This window comes from Hesperophylax consimilis, chromosome 4 (genome assembly GCF_061612785.1).
Source record: "Hesperophylax consimilis isolate HC1 chromosome 4, BYU_Hcon_1.0, whole genome shotgun sequence".
NCBI lineage: Eukaryota > Metazoa > Arthropoda > Insecta > Trichoptera > Limnephilidae > Hesperophylax > Hesperophylax consimilis.
In genome coordinates this window covers 18,151,796-18,168,895 of record NC_142839.1, presented here as the reverse complement: position 1 = coordinate 18,168,895, position 17,100 = coordinate 18,151,796, and the positions used below count along the sequence as shown (strand labels likewise).

The window sequence follows — 17,100 nt, the reverse complement described above, 5'->3', positions numbered from 1 at the left end:
TTTTATTATTATTTCCGAAAATGGAATATAATGAATTTAAATAATAATTTCGTTAAAATTAAAATCGATTGAAGAATAAAAAAATTCGTCTCTTTTTTAACCCAAAATAACCTTACAACCTTAAATACGTTATTGGGTTCGTAGTATGGATTAAATCAAAAAATAAAAACAAAAACTCTTCTAAAAAACTATTTTAATATTATTATTACGAAATTAAAATGCGATATTTTCCATTTTCGAATACTGAAATAGTTTTTTCTCATTGTTATCTAACTGACATTTTTTTAACAAAAAAACTTTTGCTAAAAATGTACATATTATCCTAACCGTGTGCTAAGTATTGGTTAAACCGGGAATCGAACCTGGTTATTAAATTGGCTAAGCTCAGATAAAATGGTAGAGAGATGAGGCTCGTGTACTATCAGGGGCGGGCAGCTTCTTTGGTCATCAGGCTCGTCCATCGGTTAGGAGGTCAAAGGGTAGGTTTATCACACAATAATTACACATGAGTAGTAAGGCACAAGGTATATTAATTGTCTCGAGAAATACAGGTTGACATAGATCTCCCTACTAACTCTCTCTACTAATTTGTGACGACCAGATAAAGCGTGGATTCTACATGAATTTACGAGAATTGAACACAAGAAAAGGGGGAAGGTTGAAAGCTTACGATTCGCCTTGAGATGTGGTACATCATGTTGACCCAGGTTTCCCGCGCTTAAAAGGCAGCGGTACTGATGGTGTGGTAATATGCACTCGGGATTTTACACGAGAACGGGACTCCATTGAGTTTAGTTCGAACCGAGATAATAAACATGACTGCTAGTTTGATGGCGAAATGTATCTAGTTAAACTGGAACGAGATCGCGTCCGTTATTGCGTAATCATGCAAGCCATGCCCGCGAGGGGTTTTCGCCATCGTGAGCGACCGTGTTGCTAAGACCAAGGTCGGATTTGCACTGCCGAAGCGCGCTTAGGGCCGCCCGTGTTGACCGCGAGCAGTCTGGGTGGTCCAAGTCGATCACGTATTTCGACCATCTGGTCGCGTGTGTCGCAACTAGTGAGGGGAAATTGGGGCTAGTGTGCATCCTTTTTATAGGGTAACTTGTATTACGTAACACATTCCCCCTCCGCCAGTAAAAGGCGACGTGGTAATGAAGCTTTAGGCACTAAAAATCCTCTTCATCTTGTCGTGAGGTGAGTAGAGAGAGAAAAAAACAGTGTTGATTTGCAAAAAAAACAAAGAGAAAAAAAAATATGGTTATGCAATGGTGAAAAGACAAAATACAAGGTTATGCAGTGATGACAAGAACAACATACAAGGTTATGCAGAGATGACAAGAACAACATACAAGTTATGCAGTGATGAAAAGACAAACATACAAGTTATGCAGTGATGAAAAGACAAACATACAAGGTTATGCAGTGATGAAAAGACAACAACCTGACTCTAAAATTTTCATTGGTCTGTAAGCTAAGTTTGAAGAGCGTAGTGTTCGTTGAGTACCAAGTAGACGTAATTTCACTGAAGTTATTAAAGTTACACTTTCACTGTAACTTGACCCATTTGAGATTGCACTCAAGTATCACTAGGGCCATAGAAATTGAACTGTGCTTCTTGGTTGTGGTTGAGAGATGGTGATGCTGAGGGCCAGAAGTATCCGGGTTCTGATGTTGTACCAGCGTGAATTCCATTATGCTGATGTGGTGGGGCAGTGGTTGTCAAGGTGAAATGAAGTTGGTAAAGACATGGAGTAATACCAGTAAGTTGATTGATGATTGATGCGTGTGATGGCTATTATGTTGAGTTTGCGCATCGGCAAGTGGTTGATTTGTACAATGGCCCGTAGTTGATTGTACGACGGCAAGTAGTTGATCTGTACAAATGGCAAGTGGTTGATTGCACAATGGCAAGTAGTTGATTGCACAATGGCAAGTGGTTGATTGCACAACGGCAAATAGTTGATTGCACAACGGCAAGTGGTTGTTGCTCAAACGGCAAATAGTTGATTGCACAACGGCAGGTGGTTGATTGCACAATGGCAAGTAGTTGATTGCACAATGGCAAGTGGTTGATTTGTACAAACGGCAGGTGGTTGATTGCACAGTGGCAAGTAGTTGATTTGCAGGAACATAGCTAACCTTGAGCTGGCATGCTCTGAGGTTGGTTCTTTTGAATGTGGTTTGAATGATGAGACAACTTGATTTGCTACTGCACGCACGACTCACACCTAATTTGGGTGCGGTCGGGTGTTTTTGGTACGCAGAGATTGGAGAGAAGTGAGTGATGGAAGTGAAGGCGGCAAAGAAGTGAAGCTCAGCTTGCAGGTGATGAGGAGGGCTGCTGGTCTTCTTTTTAATCCGGGGACAGGTTATTATTATAGTCAAAATTCTTGAAGTTTACCTGCCTGGTAGACCAATGATGAAAAAACGTTTGGAGAGAAACAAATTGTGTTCAAGAGAAAAGACAAAAAGATAAAAAACGTTGTTGGTTAGAGAGGAGAGAGTAGAGAGAGATCTAGTGTGCTGACTATACCATGAGTATCCCGAGATTGGGGAGACAAAAACTATCACGTCTAGCGTGAGGTTACCTATTTGATTTACAAGGTACAGGTTGGTGGTTGTGCCGTAGTAACACCAAGTTTCTGAAAGAAGTTGGCCTTCCATGGCCGGTGTTAGCGCTTGAGCGATAACAACTTACGACTTTCAAAATTACAAGAAATGTGTTGATTACCTAGGAATGGGGTGAAAAAGGAAATATTTGAAGCAAATTTCATGGATAAAGATTGTCTTAAAGACAGACGATACGCTATGTGCGTAGGGTACACCTTCCAGATTCATGAAATCAACCTCAAGAATAATGAGGGATGAGGAAAAAATGGCGTTGAGCGAGAAGGTCTGCTGGTGATGGAGCTAATTCTCCGTTCGATCTCTTTCAGAGAACGAAATGTGGTCGACCAGCAGATTTCTTAGCTCTTTACAAATATACATGAGTTTGATGGAAGGGTGAAGGATGGAGGGTTTGAGTAGCGAAAATTGATGGTGACTGAGCTAATTCTCAATTCGATCTCTATGTGAGGACGAAATATATCAACCAGCAAATTTCCTAACTCTTTACACATATACATGAATTTGATGAAAAGGTGAAGGAGAATACACAGTAATAACAATCTAATCTTTCACGTGTATTTGGTGAAAGATTAGGGGTCGTTTTTAATCTTCTACAGTTTGTGAGAACATGACAGACCCTTGCTCAAGCTTCACAAACCTGGGAGTTTTTCTTATTCGTCTCCCAGACAACGAGTTAGGTGGTTTTGTGTCACTGTCTCAATTAACTCCCACGACACGATACCTCATAACCAACAGTGAAGCTGATGGCTAGTCCATGGTCAATGGATAGTGGATGGTTCTTGGGTCCGCTTGACAAGAAGTCCACAGGTATCAGTTAGCGTAAAAAATTGCTGAATGCACAGCTTCATGTTTGTTTGAAGAGAACAAAAAATTCTCACTACAGTGAAGGACATTTCCCTCAGTGTCATGAGTAATACAAAAGGGTCCCAATTAAGGGCGACAAGTCAGGGTAAAATGATCTACGTCTGGTAGAACAAGTACATAGTGTCAACTTATTTAAAGAAAACAACAACAAGATATTGTATCGTTCGCACGAATCATGGTAAATATTATAACGTTTCCACGTCTCATGTAGAAATTGAACGAATTACGAAAGAACCCTAGTATTGAAAGGACGGTACAACATAGATATTTATAACCATTTATGGAACAAATTATCTCTTTGGCCACAGTGTATGTGAGCCAGTAAAAAAAGTAATTATAACGAACTTCTCGTATCACGGTAGATATTATAACATTCTCATGTATAGTGTTAGATTTTATAACGATCCCTCGTCTCATGGTGGATATTATAACATTCTCATGTATCATGAAAATAACATATCAACGTTCAATAATAAAAAAGTACCATTTCAATACCGGAAAAAAGATACATACACAATGTCAAAAACAATCAAGTAGTGGCTATTGGTATTATCAAAAAGACGATGGCATAACCTTTGGTTGGGTTTATGCTTTAGTTGGCAATAATACAAGACATATGCCTAAAGATGTCTTACACAAGACACACGGTATAGCAGAAGAGACCTATTTGGTTTTACTAACTCTTTGCTTACAATATGTTGAGATGGCATAACCCTTGGTTGGGTTTATGCTTTAAGTTGGCAATAATACAAAACATATGCCTATAAGGATGTCTTAAACAAGACACACATATAGCAAAAGAGACCTACTCGGTTTTACTTACTCTTTGCTTACAAAAAGGTTTGTAGTGGTTTATTTAAGACCTTTTTTAGGGTTTTACTTACTTAAAATGACCAAACACAAAACGGGGAACACACTTGGTGTTGCCAAAATTGCCACAAACACGAATGTTGTGAACTTTATGTTACAAGTAGATACAAGAGGCACCTAGAGACACAGGATGACTTAATATAAGTGACCTGGCTCGGTGTATTTGACAAGGCAAATTAATGTCATTTAAGTCAAAATATAGTACATAATATAACAAATTGGGGTCAGAAAGTTGAGATCTTAAGATTTTACATACTCAATGTGACCGAAAGGTGTTATTGTTATTGATGAGGAGGACAAAACGGCGTTTGTTCTCCTTTACAACAACCTTTTTCAGAATTGACGTGTCAATATCAAATTCTGAAAAAACAACAAATTAGAGCAAATGGGAATATTGAGCGCCATTCAATTTTTTAGACAAAACTGAAAAAACTTTAAAAAAGGTAATTGTAACTTTTATTTGTTACACCTTTGTAAACATGAATCAAATGACGATACCAAACTGGAATTTACACATGCATTATGATTACAAGTTACAGGGGTAGAAAATTCACCTCAATTGGGTGTATGTTGCAAGGGGTCATTGTTTAATGTACGATGGAGCCCAATGGAACAAATGTGACGAACAAATGTGAAAGAACAATGTGAAAAAACAATGTGAAAAACAATGTGAAAAAACAATGTGAAGAACAAAGAACATGAGAGAATTAAAAAAAGCATTTACATATAATGTTGTACGTGACTTTTTGTGGTAGTTATGACAAAAAAATAGTTATATACTTAGTGTCGTAAGTGTCAGAATGGTGACGACTAACAACTGATGTCCAGGGTCATGACTCCGGGAGCATCAATCGTTTTGGAGGTGGAAAAAATCTCTTGACTGGAATGATCAGTTCCAGAGAAGAATACGTACAAAATATGAGTACAATTTATATACATTACACGGTGAGGTGTGACAAAGAAACAAAAATAACAAAAGGTTTATACAAAAGAGCATAGTAGTACATGTATGGGTGAGAAATGATTAAAAGCCACAGTTGACACTTCTGTGTTTTTAGAAAAAATGAGAAGGTTACCTTGCAGAGGTCGAAATGCGAGTTTTTATATGAAACTAACGCGATAAGACATGCTGTTTGTCTGCACGAGGGCCAAATCTCGTGGGACAAAGGTAGAGCCAAAAGTTTGTTAGCTATGTGTGTGTGACCTAGTGAAGGTGGTGTCTATTGTGTCCACGCTTCCTAGTTTGACAATATCTTTCACATGGTAGTTACCGATGTGTTTACCAGAGGCGTCTGATAGGGTATACACTACATCTGAGATTTTTCTCAGCACTTTTGCTTTAACAAAGCGAGGAGCTAGTTTTGCAGAGAAGTACAAAGCACCTTGTGAAAGTGTGTTGTTGCGTCTCCAAACTGTGTCGTTTTCCTTAAAGGTAACATGTTTCCTGCGTAGATTGTGTCTGTTTGTGTCAGCAATTATACTGCCGGGTTGAAATTGCAGCCCTTTTATGTATTTCCTGTTGTGAAATGCTGCGTACTTAATCAGGACGTTTTTGGTTTTGTTGAAAGGAGAAATATTCCTGTCTTTTAATTCCTTTTCTAAACTTTGAGTACTTTGAGAGCAGATGTTGGCTATTATGCCTAAGGTGTTGTTTTGAGGATTCATTTTGTGGAAGTTGATTTAGACTTTGTGAGAAGAAAAAAGAATTGTCTGAGTGTGTGGCTGGTTGTTTTTCAAAAAAAATACCAGGGGTTTGCTTGTGATGGTTGGTGAAGAATTTTGTGAAATTTTTCAAAGTCCTAGTATGGAAAAAAAATGGCCAGCGGTTTCCTTGTGTTTTTGATGGAAAAATCCCTGAGATAGTGCGCTTTTGAAAAATTTCCGAAAAATTTTCAAAGTTCCAATTATGGAAAAAAAAATGGCCAGCGGTTTCCTTGTGTTTTTGATGGAAAAATCCCTGAGATAGTGCGCTTTTGAAAAATTTCCGAAAAATTTTCAAAGTTCCAATTATGGAAAAAAATGGCCAGCGGTTTCCTTGTGTTTTTGATGGAAAAATCCCTGAGATTGTGCGTTTTTGAAAAATTTCCGAAAAATTTCAAAGTTCCAATTATGGAAAAAAAAATGGCCAGCGGTTTCCTTGTGTTTTTGATGGAAAAGTCTCTGAGATTGTGCGTTTTTGAAAAATTTCCGAAAAATTTCAAAGTTCCAATTATGGAAAAAAAAAATGGCCAGCGGTTTCCTTGTGTTTTTGATGGAAAAGTCCCTGAGATTGTGCGTTTTTGAAAAATTTCCGAAAAAGTTCAAAGTCCTAGATGAGTGAAGAAAATTTTTGAAAAAAAATTTCCAAGTCTTTGATTTGAGAAAAAAAACGGCCAGGGGTCTCCTTGCAATTTTAGTGGAAAAGTCCCTGAGATTGTGTGTTTTGAAAAAAATTTCCGAAAAATTTCAAAGTCCCAGATGAGTGAAGAAAATTTTTGAAAAAAATTTCCAAGTCTTTGATTTGAGAAAAAAAACGGCCAGGGGTCTCCTTGCAATTTTAGTGGAAAAGTCCCTGAGATTGTGCGTTTTGAAAAAAATTTCCGAAAAAGTTCAAAGTCCTAGATGAATGAAGGAAATTTTTTGAAAAAAAATTTCTTCCGAAAAAAATTTCAAAGTGCAGATTTCGAGAGAGTATTGTTTGTTTCTTTCAACAATTAATTGGAGGGTTGTTTGTGATTCGAGACAAATTGTCTGAATTTAAGCAGAACCAGTGTTTGGTTATTTACTCGTAAAGATTCCCTTTCCCTTGGACAATCGACAGGCCATTGCGGAGAAGCGCCGAGGGTCCGGGTTTACGTCAATCGCGAATCTCAATTATATGTAAAGGGTAAGTCGGCTTTCAAGACTTTTCTTTCAAAAAGGATACTCTACCCACCTTTATTACATATAAAGCGGAATTATCAAATGACAGAAGGGCGTTAGTTTTCCTTGTCTATGTATTTTGCAGAACGATGCTGGCTTATGGCTCCACTAACAAGGAATTTATTTTGTATCATGTACAAGATTTGAAACTGTTGAATTGTAGATTATTGTAGTTCATTCTCTCTAATAGTTGCACTTGGAAAGTAAACCATTGTGGTTTTGGATCACTATGTGATGTTTGAGATGTCCGAAAAGAAGTAAATGTTGGTTGCGCACCTTGTGATGGAATACCGGTACTTAAAATTTTGTCGAGTGACGATTCGTAAAACTTGTAATTTGACACCGAATGGTTTTAATGTGACACGGTTGTTTTAAATTTGACGCGATGGTTTGTAGAATAGCTAAGATTTATTGGAAGAAAACATTGTTATTCAAAGGTTAATACAAAACAAGGCATGAAAACAGAGTGAAGGAGTACAAGATTATTTCCAATTTGACCTCCCGATGGACGATTAATTACCAAAAAAAACCACGTTTTTGCGCCAGTGCTAAGTATTGGTTAAACCGGGAATCGAACCTGGTTATTAAATTGGCTAAGCTCAGATAAAATGGTAGAGAGATGAGGCTCGTGTACTATCAGGGGCGGGCAGCTTCTTTGGTCATCAGGCTCGTCCATCGGTTAGGAGGTCAAAGGGTAGGTTTATCACACAATAATTACACATGAGTAGTAAGGCACAAGGTATATTAATTGTCTCGAGAAATACAGGTTGACATAGATCTCCCTACTAACTCTCTCTACTAATTTGTGACGACCAGATAAAGCGTGGATTCTACATGAATTTACGAGAATTGAACACAAGAAAAGGGGGAAGGTTGAAAGCTTACGATTCGCCTTGAGATGTGGTACATCATGTTGACCCAGGTTTCCCGCGCTTAAAAGGCAGCGGTACTGATGGTGTGGTAATATGCACTCGGGATTTTACACGAGAACGGGACTCCATTGAGTTTAGTTCGAACCGAGATAATAAACATGACTGCTAGTTTGATGGCGAAATGTATCTAGTTAAACTGGAACGAGATCGCGTCCGTTATTGCGTAATCATGCAAGCCATGCCCGCGAGGGGTTTTCGCCATCGTGAGCGACCGTGTTGCTAAGACCAAGGTCGGATTTGCACTGCCGAAGCGCGCTTAGGGCCGCCCGTGTTGACCGCGAGCAGTCTGGGTGGTCCAAGTCGATCACGTATTTCGACCATCTGGTCGCGTGTGTCGCAACTAGTGAGGGGAAATTGGGGCTAGTGTGCATCCTTTTTATAGGGTAACTTGTATTACGTAACACGTGTCACACTTTACTGTAGTTATTATTATTATAACAGTACAGATGGGAAATGAGCTAGGTTCAGATTTACAGTTATATATGTATATATACATTTTTTTTATTTCAATGGTAACAAAGTAGTTATCAGCATTTATTCCATCCATCTACTAAATATTTACAGTGTTCATAATTGTATTTTTAATAGTATAATTATCATTGTATTGACCATTCATTATTAAATAAAAATCATATCACTTTACACACATCTGTAGCTGTATTGTATTTTTTTATTTTTTTTGTGCTGACTGCCACGCTGCGTGGTCCACGGCCAAACAGGCAGCACTAGCGCGTACCTCTCTGGCTCTTATCTAATTTCAAGTTTTCATAATGGTTTTTACACACGGCTTGCAAAACGTCTCTGCCGATAAAAAATACCTCGTAGGCCTGCTTGGTTGATGGTACGCATCGAAAATAGCGAAGGTGTTATTATATTAGTGCAATTTAATTCACTTTTAAAAGGCGCCAAAATGCAAGCTTTTCCAGGCGTCATTTGCTTAAGGCCGAGATTGGTACACAATAATAATATAATCGATTGGAAATTACGACACGTACACAGTAACGTGCACGCCATGATCTACCAGCATCCTTTGAATGAATGGCAAAAAAGTTTTCCTGCATCCTGTAACAATTGCACACTTCTTTTAAATACTAATACCTGTACCCTATTTATTGGCATACAAATGATAAATTATGTTGTACAGGTATGTGAAGTGTGTAAGGTAATTGATTCTATAAAGTGCTTTCATAATATGACGTGTTGAACATCCACACGCACGTCAGTGGATATCGAAACCCTCATGCAATAATCGACAGAAAAAGCATATTAATTGTTGAATTCTTGCACATTTTTGTCCGTTTTCAGTACTGCAGCAAGACTAGCAGCGAGAGTTTTCAAAGATTCTTGCATAGTACAAGACCTTCGAAACCTTCATTGGCTTCAAGGCCTTGAGTCTTGAGTAGATTCAAATCAAAATTGTTGATTGGTTTTCAAGGCGATTCATGAACATTAAAACTTTTCTATCCAAATATCATTAAGACTAGGTAAGTAACTTTGTTAAACATCTTCATCAGTCGTACTTATGTAGACTCTCTGAACCCATACGGAAATCTTAACACAAAATTCGGAAACCGAGCTATCGATCTTTTTTCATATGAATACCGCACAAGCGTTCCAACTGCTCCCAACCGTCTGTGGCCAGTGAGACTATGGCATTCCCAATTATGAGGCTAATGGTAGTGGGGAGGGGAAGAAGAAGAGAAAGAGGAAGTTAGGGAAGGAGGTACATGGCTTTTCAGATCTGGTCACCAAACACGACTAAAGCCATTTCAAGCCATTTTTCAATTCTGCACGAAGAAAAATGAATAATGCTGATTTATTAAAAACATCTTCAAGTTATTGGTAATCTTGTTTAAAACGAGACTGCAAGCCGCTTCCTGATAAAGTGTTCTTCCATTTGCGTCTGTCTTAACAATATATCGAAACAACGGTGTCATTAAATTTTCTTTTTTGGGTTTAAATTTAATGTTATTATTATATTAAGTTTACATATAAGTATTTTTAAATGATGTAATTATAAAGCTGGACATCATTAAAAACTGTTTTGTGAAAAAAAAAAAAAAAATGTCATGACGAAATGCAAAAAAAATATGCAACGTGTGAACACGTGTTTGGACGTCGTGACAAAACATTAATTAGTTGATGGCCTACAATCCCGTAGCAAATAAATTAGCAATAATTATAAAATAATTTAGCTATCATTTTCAGTTTTTTTAAGAACCGTAGCAAGTTTTATTTACCAATTATCAAAAACGATTACTGCACGCCACTGCTAGATAAGTAAACTGACTATTATCTTCTTCATTTTATAATGTTTTGTGTACAGTATTTTTACGTCCTGTTATGTCAGTTGTATGCGGATATTTTAATATTCCGTATTATGATAAGTTGATTTATTCTTCATAAAATAATATTATTCAAGACAGGGCCGGCAATTAAGTATTTTCATTCCATGCCGCAACCACATCTTCCTGGAAAACACCGCCATTAAAAAAAACACAAATCAATAATAACGTTCAGAAGTGATAATCAGAAATTCAATCCGTGAGACGTATGTGATGTAAAAAAAGATTCACAAAGAAAACTGTTGAATTTACCTTAGTGGACACCAACGTTAAGAATCGAAACTTGGTTTGTTTAGGCGACATAAAGGTGATTTGTTCGACGCTCACATTTTGATTATCTCTGATTACTGTATTACTAAAATTTCGAATGTTTCTAGAGGGATCCCTATGAATGTGAGTTATTTTTATTTAGCATTAATAAAAACAGGACCTTACCATTAAAATGTTTTTATTTAAAACGGTTCGAAAATTTTATAAAATGTTTTTCAACTTTAATATTAGCGGTAAGAACCAGATTTAATTTTCTAGGCGATGAATGAGTTACTCGCCGAGGGATCCCTCTAGAAACATTTAAGATTTTAGTAATACGTTCATCAGAAATAATTCAAATAAACCGATTTGTTAACCGAATCGATGTTTCTGGGCCTGTTTGGGCAAAGTCGACCGCAGGTCCGTCCACTACGGCGGGCCGCCCGCCGATTATGGTTTTCACGCGACTTTATCACTTATGTCGTTAAGATTTCCACTTTATTTTAGAGATTTGATAGGGAAAATTCAACAGCAGGTCTCTACAATACATCAGGGCCGCGCGTCGCATATTTTTGTGCATGGCTGCTTCACTTACGTCGTTAAGATTCTGGATTTATTCTATGGTACTGTCTCGTTTTGATGGCTTTATCTGCTACTAGACTAGATTGACTAGACTGCTAGTGACTAGATGAGCCTCTCATTCCTGTCCCACACTTCCTTCAGACTCAAAATTTCACAAAATATATGTGCATACATATATCGTCCACAATAATATTGTCGTGCAGAATAATATACCATCTGTGAATATTTTTTCTTCATAATTCTGCAGCAATTGTCAGTGTTCTGACGTTTCAGCTTCATACATCCATTTATTAATACGGCTCCTACAATCCAGCTTGAATCTATCAATTGGTGCAGACTTCATGGTTTCCATCAGCGCAGTATATTATAGTATTCCTTTGTACATTAAACTGTTTAGCGTATTGGCTTACCTTTTTTGGTAGCCTAATTTCCTTGCACCTTCTTATATTATGTTTGTGAATGTCCTTGTTGTACATTAATTAAAAAGTAATTTGGTAATAGGTTATTTATTATTTTATACTTAAATATCATCGTGGTGAAGGTCAGCATCTGTTTCACTTAGACAATTTAGTTCCTTTAACATGTTAGTAACTTGTTTTATGTTGTTATATTAGTGCTTTATTTTGTTCTCCAAATTATAAGCAGATTAAATGGCAAGTGTTATTAACACGTTATCTGGAGCCTGATTAATTTTAGGCCTGATTAATTGAAAAACATAACAATATTTTGATTTATAACCTCTTTATGATCGAAGCATAATATGCAAAACTCTGAAATTATAATATCCCCTGATTTTTTATATATGTATATATATATATTTTTAAAGAAAGACAAACATTCCCGGGTTACGAATTACCTGACAAAATTTCCTACTACCACCACAGTAAGCGGAAAATGTTGCTTTTGTTGTGATGGACGACTTAGTCAGGCGAGGAATTGAACACACTACGTCTGGGTGGAACCCAAACGCAATGCGAACTCGGCTACTGACCGGTCTTATTAACATGATGGCATACTATAAAGCAAGAAGTTTAAGTCAGATTAAATTTACGAAGGTTTTCATTGTCTCTATCTATACTTACGTACCGTACGTGCCTTCTGCGGGAAACAGCTTTTGTTAGGTAGGTGGGCCAAAATGCTTAGACATAATCATTGGTTTCTCGTCTCGTAAGCGAAATAAAATGATAGGCCATTCTTTTAAAGTTTAATGGCTGTGTTCATTTCCTCTGAAGGTGGTTGCCTCACCGACTATTGATATGTACAAGTAAACCTACCTCTGAGTACGCACCAGCAGGAGTGCGGATACCCGGCTATAGCCGGTGCCACACCGGACACAATGCAGCCCTGCTTCAGCAAACCAACATTTAGCTGTCATGGTCCGCTTCTCCTGGTATTGTTAATGTTCAGTGTCCTTCGGTACAGCAATGGTTGTAATGGTTATTCGATTCGAGTAAGTGCTTTATATGAGTGATGTTTGATAAATCAACGTGAAAAGATTCTTTAAAAAATCAATCAGTCAAAAACAATTTATTTTACCATAATATACCAATCTATTTTCAATTTTCGACCAAGTATGCCATCTCTTGGGCCGTTTAGTAGCCAATTTCAAATATTTCAAAGGACCGACATTTATTTCGTATAGGTATTAACTGCTGTAATGTATTCCAATTTCAGAGAAATGCGTTTTATGTCCGCATACATGCGTGCGTGATTGCGAGTTGATAGAATGCATTGTCTTTGATAACGAGTCTATCTGCTTAATTTTAGCTCGAACAGATGTCAGGAAGTGGGTTAATTTCCACTTCCAAAATTTGCATTCATTCATTCACGAAAACAAAAATAAAATTCAAATAGATGTATTTAAAAGGGTAAAGGTTTGTTTATTAATAGCCAGTGATCGTGTTAGGTTAGGTTAGGCCTCAAAATATTGATAAAAAGATTAAATGCTTCTAAAATAAAAGGCCAACTCATATTACGCCAATTTTTATTTTTGCAACCTAGTCACAGATCAAATAATCTAGTATTATTTGTATCTCTAAAAATGTACGGTTTGTGGATTATATTAATATTATCTTGATATGTATGTAACAATTCTTGGATTTTTACATAAACCGATCAATTCGCTAATGATTTGTTTTAAACCTAATTATCTCAAACGAGTTTGCCGGGTTTTTTCTTATTAATTAATTTACATTACATAGTAATACACTAATAATAATATTTTAAAAAAACATAATGTAAAATTATAAATGTGTTTACTTACGTATTACATACGCAATTTATTTATTCAATTAAAACATCACATACATTAATCCTAAGTTAGTACATATTCTCAACACAGCATAGTTCTAATGTTTATTTAATGACAGCTGCAGGTTTGTGGCATATTCTTGGTGGATTAAAAAAAATTAGATTTGCACTTCTTACACACCATCAATAACATGTTTAATATAGTTTTACAGTAACAAACGAATATATGTTTTGTTTCACTCGCAGTTTAAACTCTTTTGCAAAACAACTCAAAGTACATACTATAATTAATTTATCAAACTATCAAGTCAAAACAAAATTTTTTAAGAACTTTCCTAGCTCAATTTTTTAATTTTCTATTTTAAATTAATAAAATAATAAAACCAACCTAGTGCTGGGACTAAAAACTAACGCAACAACGGAAATTATAATGTAGATACTAGATACCTATCCCTTGTGCTAAAGCCTAGGTAATCATCCGTGAAATAAAAAGTGCCTTCCTACCGGAAGGTACGCATATCAGATATTTTGCTAATATTCTCGGTTTCATGGTAACGATGTGTAAACTGAAACCATAATTTACAATTAAATTTTGTTTGTATCTGTTTCAAAGTGATAACGTACCTGGCAGAAAACTTAATATTTTTGAAGTGAAACTTCTTTAGCCGCGTAATGAATTTTCGGGAACGTAGTAAAACCGAGTCAAGATCGAAACGAAAAAGCGGGTACCCCCACCACCGCTCACCGTTCAGAAAAATGGTGTACAAAATTCGTTGTAATTATTAAACAAGTTAAATAACGTATTTTCGCACAATTTCGCAAGTCCAGTATGGTCTAGTGGCTAGGATACCTGGCTCTCACCCAGGAGGCTCGGGTTCGATTCCCGGTACCGGAAATTATTTTTGGTCAATTTTCTGAGATACTGTTTTATTTAATTTGTGTTTTGATTATTTCAGGTGATATTTTTAAGAATTCATTTTATTAAATACAAGCAGTGACTTGAAAAAAATCATAAAATTGTTAATTTTTCAATATGGACTTTTGGCAGCCGGGATGTATTTATAATTTCACAATTATTTTAGGAATGCGGAAGCACATCATGCAAGATTCCCATTCTTGCGACCCGGGTTCGATTCCCGGGCAGTGCACTCCTTTTTTATGGAGAATCATTATTTTTCAAAGGAAGGATATTTTTGATATAGTAAAATATAAATGCTTCTTAGCTCATCTCGACAACTGGCGTTGGTGGTGTAATGGTCAGCATAGTTGCTTTCGAAGCAGTTGATCCGAGTTCGATTCTCGGCCATGGAATATTATTTTTTTGTTTTTAAGGAATTTTTTTTTTTTAATGGTTGACCATAATATCAATCCACTAAGTAATATTTTAGGCCTGTAGCATAATTGAAAAGTTAAAGAATGATATAAAATTTTTTATGATGTTAACGATAAAAAAATGAAAAAAAACATAAAATTAAAATAAAAAATGGGCCAACGGCACGCGGTGTTCCCAAGCGGTCACCCATCCAAGTACTGACCGCGCCCAATGTTGCTTAACTTCGGTGATCGGACGAGAACCGGTGTGTTCAAAATGGTATGGTCGTTGGCAAAAGTTAAACAATATTAATTTCTATTCTACCTGCCAATAAATATATGAAAATTAGTATAAAAAAGCCCTAATAATATTGAAAAAATTAGCAAGGTGTGTGCGAGGTTGATAAAAATAATCATTACATACGCGCTTGAAAAAGATCGTAATTACATTAATAAGTTTGTAGGAATTTTTTTTTTCAATGGTTGACCATAATATCAATCCACTAAGTAATATTTTAGGCCTGTAGCATACTTGAAAAGTTAAAGAATTTTATGATATTATTAATTATAGTAATGATAAAAAAATAAAAAAAACATGAAATTAAAATAAAAAATAGGCCAACGGCACGCGGTGTTCCCAAGCGGTCACCCATCCAAGTACTGACCGCGCCCAATGTTGCTTAACTTCGGTGATCGGACGAGAACCGGTGTGTTCAACATGGTATGGTCGTTGGCAAACGCTAAACAATATTAATTTCTACTCTACCTGCCAATAAATATATGAAAATTAGTATAAAAAAGCCCTAATAATACTGAAAACATTAGCAAGGTGTAAATATTATATACCTAGTTTAACTCACTCTCCTAACTCATCTTCGCTGTCTACAGGCAGAGCGCACGACTGTGGTCGTGAAGAACCGAGGTTCGATCCCCGCTTTAACTAATTTTTTTTTTCTTTTTTTATAACTTTTAATTTTTTTTATCACATGCTACTTATAAATATGTCAATAGACAGAAAAAAAGAGAGAATGAAATGAAAAGAGAGAGAGAGAAGAATACTAGAAGTTTCACTTCTGTCTTGCGTAGGCTTGACACACCCATTTTTCTTAATTATTAATACTGAATCAGTTTATAAAATATTACTGTATAAACTCATACATATCAAGATATGTAGATATATCATTTAAACATAGATTTCGTTATTTAGTTAGTATGCTTAGGTACTAAAACCCCTCGATCAGTTGTACGTCCAGCTCCCTTGTCAACGACGACGTGCCAAATTGGAAATAAATAATATTATTGGTGTTGCTTTGGTATTCTTTCAAAGCCGGATGATTAATAAATTACAGGTATTCTTGGAACACCCTTGGAAGAGATCGTCTCAACTTTTTTAGCAAACCTTTAAAGTTTGTTGGTTCAATGACTATAATTAAACAGGGATGAACTGGGGATGAAAATTCTTGTAACGCACAATAATCCTCATCTTCGATATGACCTTTACCCTCACCACAGATTGCAAATATAACGTAATCATCGACTTATGTAAGTAATGAACTACGGATCAACGCCACGGTTTAAAAGAATGGGAACTATTGAACCTACGGTCTTTGAAGAGAGATTTTTTCCACAAATAATAAAAAAACGAATACCACAAATAATTTTCTAAAAGTACTCGTAATTATTTGAGCGCTTTTTGCGAATTTTTTAGGTAAGTTGCCCGATTTTTTTCTTATTTTTTTGCCAATTTCCCCAAAGAGGCCACATACACATATTTTAAGAACAGCTTGAGGTTGCAGCAGAGAAATTATTTTTTTTTCCAACATGCATTTATTTGAAATGATACATTTTATTGAAATATTCTGCGATTTGCATATTTTCAATAAATATTGTTACTTGAATCAGTATTTTTTTGCATGGACATTTTATCTAATTGGTACCGGGTATTGATTCTGAGATATTTTTATATATTAAGACGCCACAATACTCTAAAAACGAGGGTTGCTCAAGGCTCAAATTTTAATTATTTCGGAAGAATTTGAATTAAATAGAATTTTTTTCAGACGGATGCTCACGGGATGTAAGTTACTTATATTTAAGATTAATAAAAACAGTACCTTAACATTAAAATAAAAACGTTTTCAAAATTTTGAAAATTAGATGTAAGC

General features: G+C 36.0%; 2 non-coding genes across 2 annotated transcripts; both read right to left on the bottom strand.

Annotated features, from left to right (window-relative positions):
• Positions 1-15,110: 15,110 nt before the first annotated feature.
• LOC149424308 (5S ribosomal RNA) lies at positions 15,111-15,229 on the bottom strand. Its single transcript, XR_016302140.1, has one exon. It is a non-coding gene; the product is annotated as a 5S ribosomal RNA (ribosomal RNA).
• A 322-nt stretch (positions 15,230-15,551) lies between these two features.
• Positions 15,552-15,670, bottom strand: LOC149424307 (5S ribosomal RNA). The gene has a single exon (XR_016302164.1). It is a non-coding gene; the product is annotated as a 5S ribosomal RNA (ribosomal RNA).
• Between the last annotated feature and the right edge of the window lie 1,430 nt (positions 15,671-17,100).